The following is a 19257-nucleotide window of genomic DNA, read 5'->3' as shown; positions in this document are numbered from 1 at the left end:
TGTAAAGAAGAATGGTCAAAAATACCTTCATCCAGGATCCAGGAAATCTTTAAAATGTACAGCAACTAGAGGCTGTTAATTTTGCAAAAGGAGGATCTACTAAGTATTAATGTCACTTTTCTGGTGAGGTGCCCATACTTATGCACCTGTCAAATTTTGTTTGAATGCAGATTGCACATTTTCTGTTAGTACAATAAACCTCATTTCAAGGCAGAAACATTACTGTGTCCAACAGTTATTACATATATCAAACTGAAATAGCTGTTGCAAAAACACCAATTTTTATAAAACATTAAGCTTAAGATCAATAGGGGTGCCCAAACTTTTTCATATAACTGTATATTTCTATAAGTGTGGAAAGTGGGGAGGTCTTGAGTAGAGTCATAGTTCTTGACAGAGAATGAAAGAAGATTATGGTCAGACAGTGGAAGGGGAGAGTTAGTAAAGTCATGTACTGAGCAAAGCCGGGAGAACATCAGGTCCAATGTGTTCCGGTCCTCATGTGTAGGAGAATTAGCAAGCTGTGAAAGGCCGAAGGAGGAGGTTAGTGATAAAAGGTGAGCGGCAGATGGGGAAAGAGGATCACCAATTAGGATGTTAAATTCTCCCATGATTATCGTGGGGATGTCGCAGGATAGATAATTTGGAAGTCAGGCAGCAAAGTGATCCAGAAACTGACGGGAGGGACCTGGAGGGCGATAGACAACGGCCACTCGCAGGGAGAAGGGCCAGTAGAGTCTGACTGTGTGGGCCTCAAAAGAAGGGAAGACAAGGGAGGGTACTGGGGGGATAACTTGAAAAGTACATTTTGTTGAAAAAAGCAGACCAACACCTCCACCTGATCTGTTGTCGGGTCTCAGAGTATAAGAGAAGTGTAGGCCACCATAGGAGAGAGCTGCAGAGGCGGTGGTGTCCGACTGCTGGATCTAGGTTTCAGTGAGAGCCAGAAGGTTGAGGGAATTGGAGAGGAAAAAGCCATGGATGTAAGAGAGTTTATTACATGCTGAGCGCGCATTCCAAAGGGCACAGTTGAATGAGACAGAAGATATGCAGGGAATATTAATGAGATTAGCAGGGTTACTGAATGTAACAGGGAAAGAGTTGGTGTTATTACTGGAGTGTCCTGGATTAGGAGAAATATCACCTGCGACTAAGAGAAGGAAGATACAGAGAGTGAGCAGATGGTTGAGTGATTTGTGAGAGCGTTTCCTGTGTTGTATGGTGGGAGTGAATGGATCTGTGTGGTATAACATTGTGAAGAGAGCATGACAGCTGTACATAGGAGAAGAGAGGAGAGAGGGGTTAATATGGATGAAGTGTGCAGAATTTGTGGGAGAACGGTGAATGTGGATGATTGTAGCAGCCAGAATGTAAATGGCACAGATACAAATGGTGAATACTGTTTGCAAAACAGATGACCTGGAAGCAAGTTTGTTTAATTGTCTTACCTGTCTCCTGCCCTGTCCAACTGCCATATCTAACTGCCGAGACACTTTGATAAATTATGGCACTTCAATAAAGTATGCATAAATGCTATATACATAAATGCCCCCGCATAAATGCTGTCCCTTGACTATGTCACAATATATAGGGATGTATCTGCTTAGATCTACACAGATTTAACTCATTAGCAATCAATCAACTAGCTTAAGACAACAGGAGACCATAAAACTGCAGAAAAAAAAACAGACTGGCAACTCTACATGGATCATAAACTGTTAAAGTAAGTGTGATGACCTTAAAGTATCATGGATTAAACAACGTTGATGAATGATATATATATACCAGTGATTGATTAGCTGCAGAGCATTGCAAGTAACATGGAGATACAATGTAGATTTCAGAAGAGATTACACGGAGCAGAGGAGTGAGATATATATACCAGTGATTGATTAGCTGCAGGGCATTGCAAGTAACATGGAGATACAATGTAGATTTCAGAAGAGATTACACGGAGCAGAGGAGTGAGATATATATACCAGTGATTGATTAGCTGCTGAGCATTGCAAGTAACATGGAGATACAATGTAGATTTCAGAAGAGATTACACGGAGCAGAGGAGTGAGATATATATACCAGTGATTGATTAGCTGCAGAGCATTGCAAGTAACATGGAGACACAATGTAGATTTCAGAAGAGCTTACACGGAGCAGAGGAGTGAGATATAAATACCAGTGATTGATTAGCTGCAGAGCATTGCAAGTAACATGGAGATACAATGTAGATTTCAGAAAAGATTACACAGAGCAGAGGAGTGAGATATATATACCAGTGATTGATTAGCTGCAGAGCATTGCAAGTAATATGGAGATGGAGATACAATGTAGATTTCAGAAGAGATTACACAGAGCAGAGGAGTGAGATATATATACCCGTGATTGATTAGCTGCAGAGCATTGCAAGTAATATGGAGATGGAGATACAATGTAGATTTCAGAAGAGATTACACAGAGCAGAGGAGTGAGATATATATACCCGTGATTGATTAGCTGCAGAGCATTGCAAGTAATATGGAGATGGAGATACAATGTAGATTTCAGAAGAGATTACATGGAGCAGAGGAGTGAGATATATATACCAGTGATTGATTAGCTGCAGAGCATTGCAAGTAACATGGAGACACAATGTAGATTTCAGAAGAGCTTACACGGAGCAGAGGAGTGAGATATAAATACCAGTGATTGATTAGCTGCAGAGCATTGCAAGTAACATGGAGATACAATGTAGATTTCAGAAAAGATTACACAGAGCAGAGGAGTGAGATATATACCAGTGATTGATTAGCTGCAGAGCATTGCAAGTAACGTGGAGATACAATGTAGATTTCAGAAGAGATTACACGGAGCAGAGGAGTGAGATATATATACCAGTGATTGATTAGCTGCAGAGCATTGCAAGTAACATGGAGATACAATGTAGATTTCAGAAGAGATTACATGGAGCAGAGGAGTGAGATATATATACCAGTGATTGATTAGCTGCAGAGCATTGCAAGTAACATGGAGATACAATGTGGATTTCAGAAGAGATTATACGGAGCAGAGGAGTGAGATATAAATACCAGTGATTGATTAGCTGCAGAGCATTGCAAGTAACATGGAGATACAATGTAGATTTCAGAAAAGATTACATGGAACAGAGGAGTGAGATATATATACCAGTGATTGATTAGCTGCAGAGCATTGCAAGTAACATGGCGATACAATGTAGATTTCAGAAGAGATTACACGGAGCAGAGGAGTGAGATATATACCAGTGATTGATTAGCTGCAGAGCATTGCAAGTAACATGGCGATACAATGTAGATTTCAGAAGAGATTACACGGAGCAGAGGAGTGAGATATATATATATGACGCGCCCCCTGGGACATATTCCTTTTTGAGGGGAATACCCGGCACCGGATCAGATGGGGGGGTTGTAGTCTCCGAGCGGCTGTGACCCGGCCCGTGCCCAGGGCGTCAAACTCAGTGTTATGTGGCAGTCCTACAGATGTTATTAAGAGTTCTTTTGTGTCGACTACGCCACCCGTTGTGATGCGGTCACTGTGGCCGCCGCTGCAGCAGGGTCCGCTGAGGCTGATGGTGGGTGCGCAGCTTGGTGGGATAACCCCCAACGGGAGGGGTATAGCCTCAGGGGGGACAGGTGCAGAGGATGGGGGTTGTGGTGGTGCGGTGCAGACGGCAATGAAGACAGAGTCGGGTTGTGCAGTTAAGGGTGTTTACTTACTGCAGATGTTGTACTGGTCACTCCAGCTTCGAGTGACCACCCGAGCCGTGCTGCGTCCACCAGGTCCTGGATCCAGCCAACCCCCAAACAAGTCCGGAGCGTGGCCCTGAGCTCTCCTTCTGTCCCGTTCTCTGGCCGTCCCCACCAGTGATCCACCTAGGTCCAGCTCCCTCGGGCCTTCTGTTGGGACACCCTTGGCCTTGGGTTCCCTGACCCTTCATGTGGTGTGCCTTCGGGGTGGATGTGATGGGTGGCCGTGGCAGGTGCTGCCCACGGCCTCCGGTCTCTGGCTAGGGTGTGTTTTCTGCCCCCGCCAGTTTGGGATCCGGTACCCTGTGCCGACTCTTCACCCGGGGATTTAAGTTGGGTTCTTGGAGTCCTCTTTTCTGTTTCCCCCTCTGGGTCTCTCTTCTCCTCTCTCACTCTGGGTCTCTCTTCTCCTCTTGCTGACTTGTTCTCTGCATCTGACCCTGTTCTTAGTTGGTGCCCACCTTATATACACCCTCTATGTGTGAGCTCAGGTGACCAGCACCCAATGAGCTCCTATCACTACCCAGACTGCACCCCCTATCTGCCCCTACACTACATGGGATGTTCCAACCCCCTCCCACTCCAGCCAAGGACAGACTCGGTCGTACCTGCACATTTCTAAGTGGGAGTACCGTTGGTCTGCCCTCCGGAAATGGGATGTGTGTAGTGCATGCAGCCTACCGAGCTCAGTTCCACTCTCCATCCTTGCCCGGGAGTGGAATATCACACCTCTGGGTTGAGGTGCAATACCCCTGTAGCAGCCGAATCCTCAGGGTGCTACATATATACCAGTGATTGATTAGCTGCAGAGCATTGCAAGTAACATGGAGATACAATGTAGATTTCAGAAGAGATTACACGGAGCAGAGGAGTGAGATATATATACCAGTGATTGATTAGCTGCAGAGCATTGCAAGTAACATGGAGATACAATGTAGATTTCTGAAGAGATTACATGGAGCAGAGGAGTGAGATATATATACCAGTGATTGATTAGTTGCAGAGCATTGCAAGTAACATGGCGATACAATGTAGATTTCAGAAGAGATTACACGGAGCAGAGGAGTGAGATATATATACCAGTGATTGATTAGCTGCAGAGCATTGCAAGTAACATGGAGATACAATGTAGATTTCAGAAGAGATTACACGGAGCAGAGGAGTGAGATATATATACCAGTGATTGATTAGCCGCAGAGCATTGCAAGTAACATGGAGATACAATGTAGATTTCAGAAGAGATTACATGGAGCAGAGGAGTGAGATATATATACCAGTGATTGATTAGCTGCAGAGCATTGCAAGTAACATGGAGATACAATGTAGATTTCAGAAGAGATTACACGGAGCAGAGGAGTGAGATACATATACCAGTGATTGATTAGCTGCAGGGCATTGCAAGTAACATGGAGATGCAATGTAGATTTCAGAAGAGATTACACGAAGCAGAGGAGTGAGATATATACCAGTGATTGATTAGCTGCAGAGCATTGCAAGTAACATGGAGACACAATGTAGATTTCAGAAGAGATTACATGGAGCAGAGGAGTGAGATATATATACCAGTGATTGATTAGCTGCAGAGCATTACAAGTAACATGGAGATACAATGTAGATTTCAGAAGAGCTTACACGGAGCAGAGGAGTGAGATATAAATACCAGTGATTGATTTGCTGCAGAGCATTGGAAGTAACATGGAGATACAATGTAGATTTCAGAAAAGATTACACGGAGTAGAGGAGTGAGATATATATACCAGTGATTGATTAGCTGCAGAGCATTGCAAGTAACATGGAGATACAATGTAGATTTCAGAAGAGATTACACAGAGCAGAGGAGTGACATATATATACCTGTAAGAAGAGAAGAGAGATGAATATTAGAACTGCCATATGTAACCGCCGAGACACTTTGATAAATAATGGCACTTCGATAAAGTATGCATAAATGCTATATGCATAAATGCCCCAGCTTTGATGAGCAGATCTAGCAACTCGGGGTACGATTTAAGAAACCGCTGAACCACGAGGTTAAGCACATGAGCCAGGCATGGTACGTATCTAATCTCGCCTCGCCTCAGAGCCGCCACCAAGTTACGGCCATTGTCACACACGACCATGCCGGGATGTAGGTTCAGCGGTCTCAGCCACAGATCTGCCTGCTCTTTCACAGCTGTCCACAATTCACAAGCAGTGTGAGGTTTATCACCTAAGCTTCAGCACAGCCTGTTGCCGCTTGGCTGAGGCAGTACTGCAGTGCTTCCAGCTTGTAACTGATGTGGTGATATCTGAGATGGAGGCTGAACATGAGGAGAGGGAGGAGGATGATGCGCAGGAGCTGTACACTGTGGGGGCAACTCTAACTGACATAGGGCCCGCAATCCTCGGTGTGGGGAGGATGTGTTCCGTCCCAAGGTCCGACTGGGTCCCGGCTTCCACTATGTTTACCCAGTGTGCAGTCAGGGAGATGTACCGTCCCTGGCCACAAGCACTTGTCCACGTGTCCGTTGTCAGGTGGACTCTTCCAGTAACTGCGTTGTTGAGGGCACGGCAGATGTTTTGGGACACGTGCTTGTGTAGTGCGGGGATGGCACAACGGGCAAAATAGTGTCGGCTGGGGACCGAATACCGAGGGACGGCCACCACCATAAGGTTGTGGAAGGATTCCGTCTCCACCAGCCTAAAAGGCAGCATTTCCAACGCAAGCAGTCGTGAAATGTGCGATTTTAGGACTGTGGCCTGTGGGGCATTGGCTGCGAATTTGCGCTTTCGTTCATAGCTCTGGGATATGGACAATTGAACGCTGAGGTGGGACGTGGACAAGTGAACACTGAGAGGAGGGGGCATCTTTGCATGCAGTATGGACAAGGGATTGCCTTGCACACACAACAGGGGGTTCTATTACACGCACAACAGCGGAAGAAGCAGTGGTGACACCCGCTGACACTGGTCGTGGACCCTGGGGTTCGCCCCACAAAGTCGGGTGCTTTGCTGACATGTGCCTGATCATGCTGGTGGTGGACAGGCTGGTAGTTTTGTCACCCCTGCTGATGCTGGCATGGCAGGTGGTACAAAAGGCATTTTTGGGGTTATCAGCAGAGTCTTTAAAAAAATGCCAGACTCTGGAAGACCTACTGGTTGTACTGGCAACGTCCCTCGTGTTGGTGTTACGGGGAACGGTTGCCCGCCTTCTGTGTGCGGTCACCACACTGCTTCTTCCTGCCTGCTGGGGTACTCTGCCTCCCTCCCCCTGTGTGCTGCTGGCCTTGCTCTGCGTGTCCTCCTGCCACGTTGGGTCAGTTACTAGATCATCCACCACCTCCTCCTCTTCCACTTGCGCACCACGATCCTCCTCCTCACTTCGTGGCAATTGTGTCTCGTCATCATCCACCTCTTGTGACAAATTGCCAGCGTCGACTTCCTGTGGCCGTGGCTGATCTCCTCTTCCACCACTTCAAGCGGAGCAGTCGAGGAGCACAAATATGGAAATGGACCAGTGAACAGCTCTTCAGAGTGTCCAAGTGTGGGATCAGTTACTGTCTGACGACACTCGGCATGGTGGGAGGAAGGAGCATCAGGGTGAGGAGGAGTATGCGGTCGAGACTCACGGCTACTAAAACTTGACCGTGTGGAAGACAGACCGGAGGTGGTGGTGCCCAGGTAACTGGAAGTATTATCTGCTATCCAATTAATAACCTGTTCACACTGATCAGTTCACAATACTGGTGTTGTAGTGTGCTTCCATAGTAGTTTGGTCAAGAAGTGGCAGCGAGAAGATGTGGCTGTTGGTTGTGGCACATTTTCACCTTGGCCACGGCCCCGTCCTCTACACGCACCATCACCAGAACGTCCAGTTCCACGTCTGTTGCCACGCGCCTTGCCCATTGTAAATGAAGTAAAATAGCTTACACTCGCACTATCAACGGAAAAAGGGTAACAAAAAGGAGATTAGAACCGTGGAAGAGGAAAACCACAGTTCTATTTCTCTGGCCTACACCAGACTCTTTTAAACAGATATATTGGTGTCTGACCAGTCAGGGAGACACTATTACATTTTTTTGACGGCAAAAATTGCCAAAAGAAGGATAATACAGAGATTTGACCCGTGGAACTGCAAAACCACAGTTCTATTTCTCTGGCCTACACCAGACTCTTTTAAACAGATATGTTGGTGTCTGACCAGTCAGGGAGACACTATTACAGTTTTTTTTTTTTACGGCAAAAAATGCCAAAAGTAGGATAATACAGAGATTTGACCCGTGGAACTGCAAAACCACAGTTCTAGTTATGTGGCCTACACCAGACTCTTTTAAACAGATATATTGGTGTCTGACCAGTCAGAGAGACACTATTACAGTTTTTTTTTATGGCAAAAAATGCTGCTAAAAGCAGGATAATACAGAGATTTGACCCGTGGAACTGCAAAACCACAGTTCTATTTCTCTGGCCTACACCAGACTCTTTTAAACAGATATATTGGTGTCTGACCAGTCAGGGAGACACTATTACAGTTTTTTTACGGCAAAAAATGCCAAAAGCAGGATAATACAGAGATTTGACCCGTGGAACTGCAAAACCACAGTTCTATTTCTCTGGCCTACACCAGACTCTTTCAAACAGATGTATTGGTGTCTGACCAGTCAGAGAGACACTATTACAGTTTTTTTTTATGGCAAAAAATGCTGCTAAAAGCAGGACAATACAGAGATTTGACCGGTGGAACTGCAAAACCACAGTTCTATTTTTCTGGCCTACACCAGACTCTTTTAAACAGATATATTGGTGTCTGGACAGTCACAGACACATTCAATTTTTTTTTGGGGGGGGGGGGATACCAAAAGGTTAATAAGATGCGTATTTGTACAGTCTGACTGAGGAAAAAAAAAAAAAAGGATTTAGATGAAAAAAAAAAGATTTTTCCTGGCCCCTGAGACAGGGGGATAAGTCTAGCAATTTGACCAACAGGAGCACACAGGACTAGTGTTGAGCCACCCCCGTAGTGTTCGAGTTCGGTTCGGTTCGTCGAACACCCGTGTGTTCGCCGAACTGTTCGTCGAACACCTTCGAACACCGTTAAAACCAATGGCAGGCAAACAAAAACACATAGAAACACATAGAAAACACCTTCAAAGGTGTCCAAAAGCTGACAAACTGCTCAGAAGACACAACTAACACATGGAAAAGTGACAAGTACATATAGTCATGCGAAAAGAAAAGAGGTGGAGGAGTAAAAGGAGGGGGAGACACAGATATAGGCATGTCATGCCCTTCTAAAATCCAAAAAGTGAGAAGCCGACACGTTCAGTCCGCTCCTGCCCGTGCCACCTCCGTGTCGCCGGGTTTGTGCCAGAGCCGCGGTGAACCCTGACGGCCAGCCCCCCTCTCCCAATACTGGTGCCTGTCCGCTGGTGGGTCAAGCGAGCCCCCCTGTGGTGGAGGCAGCTCTAAGCTTTTTAATTTAAATTGTCTCTCTAATTTGAATGAATACACTTTAAATCCATTTACAAGGATCTATTGGAGGGCAAGTCTCATGCCAGCAGCCGCGTAATTCCAGCTCCAGTAACGTCCACTAAAGGTGCTGCAGTTAAAAAGCTTTTATAAGGATCGAGCTCGGCTGTCCACCGCAAGGCATCCTACTGCCAGTCCCAGCCCCTATGCCTTGGGGTGCCTCCTGATGCTCTTCACTGAGTATCCCGTGGTCCCGAAGCATTTCCTTTGAAAAAATTAAGTGTCCAAACTACAGGTGGTGTAGCTTGCTTAACAGCCGGGATAATCCGCTGACTAGCAGACACTGCTACTAGGCACAAAGTATTTCCTGGGCTAGATGCAGTTAAAAATTTGTAATTAGATACTCTCGTTGGATGCTGAGAAAGCATTCCATAGAGTCTCCTGGCACGCCATATATGATTCTCTTAAAAAACTTGGGGTAGGGGTCTAGGGGACCCTTTTATAGCCAAAATCACGGCCCTGTATCGCAATACGTCACCTAGGCTGAAGATAAATGGAACTGTAGCACCCTGAGGGCTCGGTTGCTACAGAGGTATTGCACCTCACCCAGAGGTGTGATATCTCACTCTCAGGTAAGGATGTAGTGTGGATCAGGACCCGACACCTGCATGCATTACACCACATTGCCGTGGGGCAGGGCGACCAATATGCCCCTGAGATGGGCACGACAGTCCCTGTCCCTGGCTGGAGTGGGGGGAGGGAACACTGAGGAAGGGGAACCCTGTAGTGCAGGAGCAGGGAGGAAGCAGTTCCTGGGTGCATTGAGAAGGGAATATAAAAGGTGGGCACCATCTTAGTTCAGTGCAGAGAAGTCTGAGCAGAAGTGGCAGGGAGCAGGGGCTCTGCATGAGCTCTGCTCCGGAGGCGGGCCTAGTAACAGAGGCCCAGGCCTGGAAGAGGGAGAAGGAAGGAAGAGGAGCGGAGAAGGCTCCAGGAACGAGGAACGAAGGGATCCCAGGGGTGCGGACGGGCGAGTCGCCACCGCACGCCCGAATCCACCTGCGTGGAGGGGTCAGGCCAAAGGGGGAGACCGGTCCCCGAAACTAGTGGAGGCAGGAAACGACCCTCAGCTAGAAACAGGAGGCTGTGACATTTTATGTGGTGCAGCCCCTCGCTACACCCGCTAGGAAGGCACCACATAGGGTCAGGGAAACTGGCGCCAAGTTTACCAAGAGGAGGCCCGAGGCAGCCGGACAGAAGGGTTGGTAAGAAAGGCCAGACAAAGGACACACAAAGGGGGTCCTGTGAAGCGCTCCAAAGTTATCTGGGAGTTGTCTGAGCCCCTCACCTGGTGAGCACAGTACGACGTGGGCAGCCGTTACCTGCAGACGTGGTCTGGATAATAAGAACTGTGAGTAAAGGCCCTGGACTGCATCACTGACTCCGTGTCGTTACTGCTGCTGCCCTGCACCATCACCCCCATCCTCCGCATACACTGCCCTGAGGCTATACTCCTCCCGTGGGGAGTTATGCTACGCTCTGCTGCACCCACAACACCAGGCTCAGCGGTCTGCCCTGGAGCGGCGGTTCACTCTGACCGCAATCCACGGGTGGCGTAGTCGGACATTTAAACATCAAAACCACATAAATAGTTCCGCCACTGGTTTGACCGCCCTGAGCCACGGAACCGGGTCGCCGCCACGGAGACTACAACCAACAGCATCCACCAAAAAGGGTCCGGCTCCGGGTGTCCCAAGGCCCAGGGGGCGCGTCAGAACATTTTCATCACCTTTCACAATCACCAATGGGACAAGGCAGGGATGTTCTCTGTCCCCTCTCTTATACATCCTAGTGACGGAGCACCTGCTCTCATCAATTCGCCATAACCCCAATATTAGGTGGATTGAGGTGGGAGGCACCGAGTACAAGTGCTCTCTATTTGCTGATGATGTCCTAGTATATATCACTCAATCACATATATCCATCCATGCTGTTATGGCTGAAATAGATCACTTTGTTACATGGTAAAATTTTAAAATCAATGCAGCGAAGTCTGAGGCCCTCGATGTCTCCCTCCCCAAATCCATATAGGATTCCATCCAGTCCAACTTTCCCTTTGCCTGGCCCTCACAGGGTATCAAATACTTAGGAATTCCTATTCATAGAGACCTCTCCCATCTATGTTATCTTAATTTTGGGCCCTTTATTGAACAACTCCATACAGACCACGGTTGGCAAGTTAGAACTGTAAGATTCACTACGTGAACCACTGGTGTTTTGTGGAAAAGCACATGTACACTGTGTTCCAAATTATTATGCAAAAAGTGTTTAGGAGTGATAAGGGAAGAATTTGTTTGTTTGTCAGTTAAACTCATTGATGGTGATGTATGTCAGGGCTCTTTATATCACTGTAAGCAATTGCAGACACCTGTGCTAATTAGTTTGGCAGGTGTGTCCAATGAAAGGCAAGACTACTTAAGAAGGCTGTCTCACATTATTAAGCAGCCTACATTTTCTGCCAAAATGGGAAAGAAAAAGGATGTGTCGGCTGCTGAGAAGCAACAAATTGTGGAGTGTTTAGGTCAAGGCATGACTACAATCAACATTGTGCGATGATCAGGATGAAGTGTCTTGGCAATCAAGAAGTATGTAGCTGATTCACAGTACACACGTGTGCGTGCTGATAAGGGCAAATTGAGGACTTTTTCCTACAGGCAATTACGTCAGGTTGAAAGAGCAGCTGCAAAAAAGCCTTGTCATAGCAGCAGACAAGTTTTTGAAGCTGCTGGTGCCTCCAACGTCCCCCGAACAACAAGATGCAGGGTCCTTCAGAGGTTTGCAGCTGTGCATACGCCATCCTGTCGACCTCCTCTATCCACTTCACACAAGCAGAAACGGCTCCAGTGGGCCAAACATTACATGAAGACTGATTTCAAAACTGGTTTGTTCACGGATGAGTGCCGTGCAGCGCTCGATGGTCCAGATGGATGGAGTGGAGGATGGCTGGTTGATGGACACCCCACGCAAACACGGCTACAGCGCCAACAAGGAGGAGGTGGAGTAATGTTTTGGGCTGGAATCATGGGGAGAGAGATTGTCGGCCCCTTTAGGATCCCTGAAGGCGCTAAAGATGAACTCCATAATGTATGTGGATTTTCTCAAACAGCACTTCCTGCCATGGTTCAAGAAGAAGAACCGTGTATTTCACAGCAAGATCATTTTTTTGCATGATAATGCACCATCTCATGCTGCACATAAAACATCTGCATCTCTGGCTGATATGGGCATAAAAGGGGACAAACTTATGGTGTGACCCCCATGCTCCCCTGACCTCTACCCCATTCAGAACCTTTGGAGCATCATTAAAAGGAGTGTCTATGATGGCGGGAGGCAGTTCACATCTAAGCAACAGCTCTGGGAGGGTATTCTGTCCTCATGCAAAACAATTGAAGCAGAAACCATCCAAAACCTGACAAATTCAATGGATGAGAGAGTTCAGAAGCTCCTTTCGAACAAGGGGTCCTATGTGAAAATGTAACATCACCTAGAATAAAGTTTTGAGTTGAAAACTGTTTGATTTCAGTTTCTAACAACCTGCTAATGCTTATAATTTCAAAAATGACCATTTTTTTGGTCTTTATTAAAATGAAAAGGTTGATCGAAAAGTTTGGGGGATCTAAGAGTGTAGCAACCCAGTAGTCATGATTACTTCGAATTCTGACAATATGAGGGTCATGCTGCAGGTAGTGCAGCAAGAAGGCACTTATGTGTCTTGCGCATCTCGGAGCCCCAAAATTATTTTCCGGGCTAGATGCAGCTAAAAATTATTATTAATTTTAAATCTGGTGAAGCTTTAGTATAGATGGCCTAATAGGATCAGTGCTGCACACTGCTACAAAGCCCAAATTATTTTCCAGTCAAGATACAGAAAAACATGATTAGTAATTTTAAATCTGGTGGAGCTTATTATAGATGGCCTAATAGAATCAGTGCTGCACACTGCTACAAAGCCCAAATTATTTTCCAGTCAAGATACAGATAAACATGATTAGTAATTTTAAATCTGGTGGAGCTTATTATAGATGGCCTAATAGAATCAGTGCTGCACACTGCTACAAAGCCCAAATTATTTTCCAGCCATGATACAGATAAACATGATTAGTAATTTGAAAGCTTAAAATGGTTGGTAGGGTGATTTTAACCAATCATCAAGCTTTTACTCTCCCCAGGATGACACAGGGGTAGAAAAGTCGTTTCGGATCCATGATTTGTTCATCTTTATGAACGTGAGTCTGTCTACATTATCAGTGGAGAGCCGCGTGCGCTTATCTGTCAGCACACCACCAGCAGCGCTGAACACACGTTCAGACAGAACGCTGGCTGCGGGGCATGACAAGATCTCCAAGGCGTAAGTGGCTAGCTCCGGCCATTTATCCAGATTGGAAGCCCAAAAAGAGCAAGGGTCCAGTGACACAGTCATGGCTTCAATGTTTACTTGGAGATACTCCTGTACCATCGTCTCTAGGCGTTGACTATGTGTCAGACTTCTTGTCTCCTGTGGCCTTGCAAAGGATGGGCTAAAAAAGTGGTGAAATGATTCCGCAAAATTGATGTTACCAGCAGATACTGTGGTTCTGTTACGGTTTGAGTGCTGAACACTTGACGGTCCCACGGTTGGCAAGTTGGAACTGTGAGATTCACTACGTGCACCACTGGTATTTTGTGGAAAAGCACATGTAAGATTCTGCAACAGTCTCTGCTGATACTCCTGCATGCGTGCATCCCTTTCTATGGCAGGAATAATTTCTGCAAATTTACTTTTGTACCGGGGATCTAACAGTGTGGCAACCCAGTAGTCAGGATTATTTCTAATTCTCACAATTCGAGGGTCATGTTGCAGGTAGTGCAGCAAGAAGGCACTCATGTGTGTTGCGCATCCAGGAGCACCAAGTCCCTGTTGTGTTGGTGGCGAGGTAACAATCATGCTTCCTTCCTCTGTCCTCTCCCCCCAACCTCGCACAACAGAAATGTGATCAAGGTCTCCCTCATCTGATGAGTCTTCCATCAGTTCGTCCTCCACTTCTTCCTGGGCTCCTGCACCTTCCTCACTAGTTTGGCTGCTACCATGCGCCCTGGTAAAACCATCTCCCCCACCCTCACATGCCTGCCGCCTTGGTGCTGCCGACCGTCTGGACCTTGCAGATGTTAGCCCTTCCGCATACAACTCCTCCTCCTCTACTTCCTCCACCTCCTCTTGTGCCACCACCTGACTCCGAATTCTGTTTAACATGTGCTCCAGCATGTAAATCACCGGAATAGTCATGCTGATAATGGCATCGTCAGCACTAAACATCTTCGTCGCCATTTCAAAACTGTGCAGAAGGGTGCATAGATCCCTGATCTGAGACCACTCCTCCAGCTTGATTTGCCCCACCTCTGGATCTCGTTGGCCCAGGCTATACGTCAGAACATATTGCACCAGGGCTTGTCGGTGCTGCCACAGTCGCTGCAACATGTGCAGAGTTGAATTCCACCGGGTAGGCACATCGCATTTTAGCCGGTGAAGTGGCAGGCCCAACGACTTCTGTAGAGATGTAAGTCGCTGAGCTGCGGGATGCGAACGGCGGAAGTGAGCACACAGAGACCGTGCCCTCTGCAGAAGGCCATCTAGTCTGGGATAGTGGGCTAAAAATTGCTGGACAACCAGGTTCAACACGTGAGCCATACAAGGCACGTGTGTGACATTGCCCCGGCGAAGGGCCGCACCCAGGTTTGCAGCATTGTCGCACACGGCCTTCCCTGGTTTCAGGTCCAGTGGAGACAACCATTCATGAAATTGGTTCTCCAGAGCTGACCACAACTCCTCAGCTGTGTGACTCACATTTCCCAGACATTTCAATGTAAAAACCGCCTGATGACGTTGAGCCCTACTGCCAGCATAGTAAGGAGGTGTGCAGGATCCCTTCTGCGCAGTTAGAAAGCTTGTGGCATGACCAGACAGGCTTTGGGTGCAGGTGGAAGACCGAGAGGAGGTTGAGGAGGCAGAAGCAGTGGAGGAACTTTGACATAAAGAGGATTGACGCACAACTCGTGGGGACGGCAAGACTTGGACAGCAGCCCCTTGTCCTGCTGTCACCATAGTTACCCAGTGCCCAGTCAGCGACATGTAACGCCCCTGTCCATGCCTACTCGTCCAAGTGTCTGTGGTGAAATGCACCCTGTCACACACAGAGTTTCTCAAAGAAGCGGTGATGTTGTGTGCGACATGCTGGTGGAGCGCAGGCACACCTTTCTTTGAGAAGTAGTGCCGACTGGGCATCTGGTACTGGGGCATTGCGACGGACATAAGGTCTCGAAAATCCTCTGTGTCCACCAGGCGGAAAGGCAGCATTTCTGTAGCCAAGAGCTTGCAGATGGTGAAATTCAACCTCTTAGCTTTCTCATGGCTAGGAGGAAATGGTCTTTTACTTGTCCACATCTGAGGGACCGAGGGCTGGCTATTGTGCTTAGACGGGGTTGATAAGGGTGTCCCTGGCAAACTGCCGGTCTGTGAGGAAGATGCAGGCGGACATGTTAGGTTGCCTTGATCCAAAGGTGGTGCTATCGATGTCGGACAGCGCTCAACACCAGCTGGTGTTACCACCTCCAAAGAAAATGATGACCTGCCAATCACGCTGGCTGTTGCGGGTAAAGAGGTGGCAGGTCTGCGCCCCAAAACAGGTGTGACTGCTGTCCCCCCAGTCACAGAGGATGAAGAGGCCGCGGATGCACAAGATATGGCAGACGGTGGTTGGCCCGGCCGGCTAGGCCGCATTGTAGCACACTGAGCTTCCCACTGCAACTTATGCTTCATGTCCATGTGCCGGTTCATGCATGAAGTACTCAAACTATGTATTTTTTGGCCTCTACTTAGCTTTTGCTGACAAATGTTACAGATAACACGAGTTGGGTCATCTTTATCGATCTGAAAAAATGCCCAGGCTATGCAAGGCTTAGCACCCATGCGACCTGAAGAGCCACCACGACTTGTGGTGAGAGGCAGAGTTGTGTTTGAGGATGCAGTTGTTGACGTGCTTCCAGTACTACGTCTCTGTCCAGGAAGGCGCAACCTGACCTCGTCATCACTAGCATCTTCCTCCACCTCCTCTGCTGACCTCATCTCTTGGCTGACTGTGGGTTGACAGTAAGTGGGATCTCCAACCTCATCATCATCACCCTGTGCGTTATCACACCCGTCGTCCTCAGAGCCAACCTGTTCCTGCCCTGACAAAAAACTAAAGTTGTCGCTCCAATCAGGTATTTGAGTCTTATCATCGTCTTCCTCATTGTCTCCACCAACAGGAGTTACAGTTTGGGAATGAGGGTCTACATTATGGTCAGAACCTTCTGCGTCTGGTCCTGGATCCGACTCATAAAGATTCTGGGCATCAGTGCAGATCATTTCCTCGTCTGGATTCACAGAAGCGCTGGAGTCGACCTCTGATTCCCAGGCTATAGTATGAGTAAACAGCTCTGCAGACTCAACCATCTGTTCTACCTCATACTGAGACGGGCAGCTGGAGATTTGGGAGCTGTGAGGAAGCAAGTGCGATTGGGGTGACACCTTTGAGGACTGGAGTATTTGTGATGTTGAAGTTGATGTGGAGGAGAGCCCACTTAAAGGAGCACTTGATATCCGTTGAAGCACCTGCTGGTTTTGTGCCTCATCTGGAATTTGTAGCGATTGGTGTGGCCGTAAGAAAGGGATCTTATCACATTGTCCGCTAAAAGAAGTAGACATTTTAGTTTGGCTGGAAGATGGTCTTTCTTCTGCAGATGTTACTGTTGCTTTAACACCTACCCCACGGACACAACCTTTTTTCCCCTTCCCAACACGCCTATTCCCCTTTCCACCAGCAACAGGCCTTTTTCCACTCATTTTGGTGGTTAACTAATTCACAACTCTGGAGTTGTTTGCACAAAAAAACAATGGATGGGAACCAAGCAGAGCTGAGTGGCCAAACTGTGGTATTAGGCCAAAACTATTGGCTGGGTTAGATGCAGAAAAAAATTATATTCAATTTGCAACCTGATGGAGGTCAGTATAGATGGACTAATAGAACAAGTCCCACACACAGCTAGAAGCCCAAATATTTTTTCAGAGGTACTGCAGATGCAGATAAAAATTATTTTTAATTTGCAACCTGATGGAGGTCAGTATAGATGGACTAATAGAGAAAGTCCCACACACTGCTAGAAGGCCAAATATTTTTTCAGAGCTAGATGCAGAAAAAAATTATATTCAGTTTGCAACCTGATGGAGGTCAGTATAGATGGACTAATAGAGAAAGTCCCACACACTGCTAGAAGGCCAAATATTTTTTCAGAGCTAGATGCAGATAAAAATTATTTTTAATTTGCAACCTGATGGAGGTCAGTATAGATGGACTAATAGAGAAAGTCCCACACACTGCTAGAAGGCCAAATATTTTTTCAGAGCTAGATGCAGATAAAAATTATATTCAATTTGCAACCTGATGGAGGTCAGTATAGATGGACTAATAGAACAAGTCCCACACACAGCTAGAAGCCCAAATATTTTTTCAGAGGTACTGTAGATGCAGATAAAAATTATTTTTAATTTGCAACCTGATGGAGGTCAGTATAGATGGACTAATAGAGAAAGTCCCACACACTGCTAGAAGGCCAAATATTTTTTCAGAGCTAGATGCAGAAAAAAATTATATTCAGTTTGCAACCTGATGGAGGTCAGTATAGATGGACTAATAGAGAAAGTCCCACACACTGCTAGAAGCCCAATATATTTTCAGAGGTAGATGCAGAAAAAAATATATTCAGTTTGCAACCTGATGGAGGTCTGTATAGATGGACTAATACAACAAGTCCCACACACAGCTAGAAGCCCAATATTTTTTAAGAGGTAGATGCAGAAAAAAATATATTCAGTTTGCAACCTGATGGAGGTCTGTATAGATTTATTAATAGAACAAGTCCCACACACAGCTAGAAGCCCAATATTTTTTCAGAGGTAGATGCAGAAAAAAATATATTCAGTTTGCAACCTGATGGAGGTCTGTATAGATGGATTAATAGAACAAGTCCCACACACAGCTAGAAGCCCAATATTTTTTCAGAGGTAGATGCAGAAAAAAATATATTCAGTTTGCAACCTGATGGAGGTCAGTATAGATGGACTAATACAACAAGTCCCACACACAGCTAGAAGCCCAATATTTTTTCAGAGGTAGATGCAGAAAAAAATATATTCAGTTTGCAACCTGATGGAGGTCTGTATAGATGGATTAATAGAACAAGTCCCACACACAGCTAGAAGCCCAATATTTTTTCAGAGGTAGATGCAGAAAAAAATATATTCAGTTTGCAACCTGATGGAGGTCAGTATAGATGGACTAATACAACAAGTCCCACACACAGCTAGAAGCCCAATATTTTTTCAGAGGTAGATGCAGAAAAAAATATATTCAGTTTGCAACCTGATGGAGGTCAGTATAGATGGACTAATACAACAAGTCCCACACACAGCTAGAAGCCCAATATTTTTTCAGAGGTAGATGCAGAAAAAAATATATTCAGTTTGCAACCTGATGGAGGTCTGTATAGATGGATTAATAGAACAAGTCCCACACACAGCTAGAAGCCCAATATTTTTTCAGAGCTAGATGCAGAAAAAAATTATATTCAATTTGCAACCTGATGGAGGTCAGTATAGATGGACTAATAGAATGATGCTATGCCCAAAAGATTTTACTTCACTAGGTGCAGTAAAAAAATTGGTATTCTATACACAGGTGGTATATCTTGCAACACAGATAGGCTACTCCACTGACTAACACACTCTGCAATAGGCCAAAAAGGATTAGCTTTGCTAGATTCAGCCAAATGCTGTGAAAAAAACTTGCACAGCACTGGCACAGACCTGCCTGGCAAAAACTGATAGGAACTGATGTAACCTAGTCCTGAAAAGGACTGCAATTACAATTAGTCTTTACTCCCACAATCTATCTATTTAAGAGCACAGACCTGCCTGATA

At 46.3% G+C, this 19257-nt stretch overlaps 1 protein-coding gene across 1 annotated transcript in view; it reads right to left on the bottom strand.

The window, feature by feature from the left end:
* LOC141168172 (serine protease ami-like) overlaps positions 1 to 19257 on the bottom strand; it is a 151101-nt gene that overhangs the window by 128955 nt on the left and 2889 nt on the right. The gene's annotated exons all lie outside the window — the stretch shown is intronic.

This window comes from Phyllobates terribilis, unplaced genomic scaffold (genome assembly GCF_046119375.1).
Source record: "Phyllobates terribilis strain yellow unplaced genomic scaffold, ASM4611937v1 Scaffold_1__5_contigs__length_1240528914, whole genome shotgun sequence".
NCBI classification, from domain to species: domain Eukaryota; kingdom Metazoa; phylum Chordata; class Amphibia; order Anura; family Dendrobatidae; genus Phyllobates; species Phyllobates terribilis.
The sequence above is the reverse complement of the archived record's forward strand: the minus strand, read 5'-3'. Positions and strand labels throughout refer to the sequence as shown.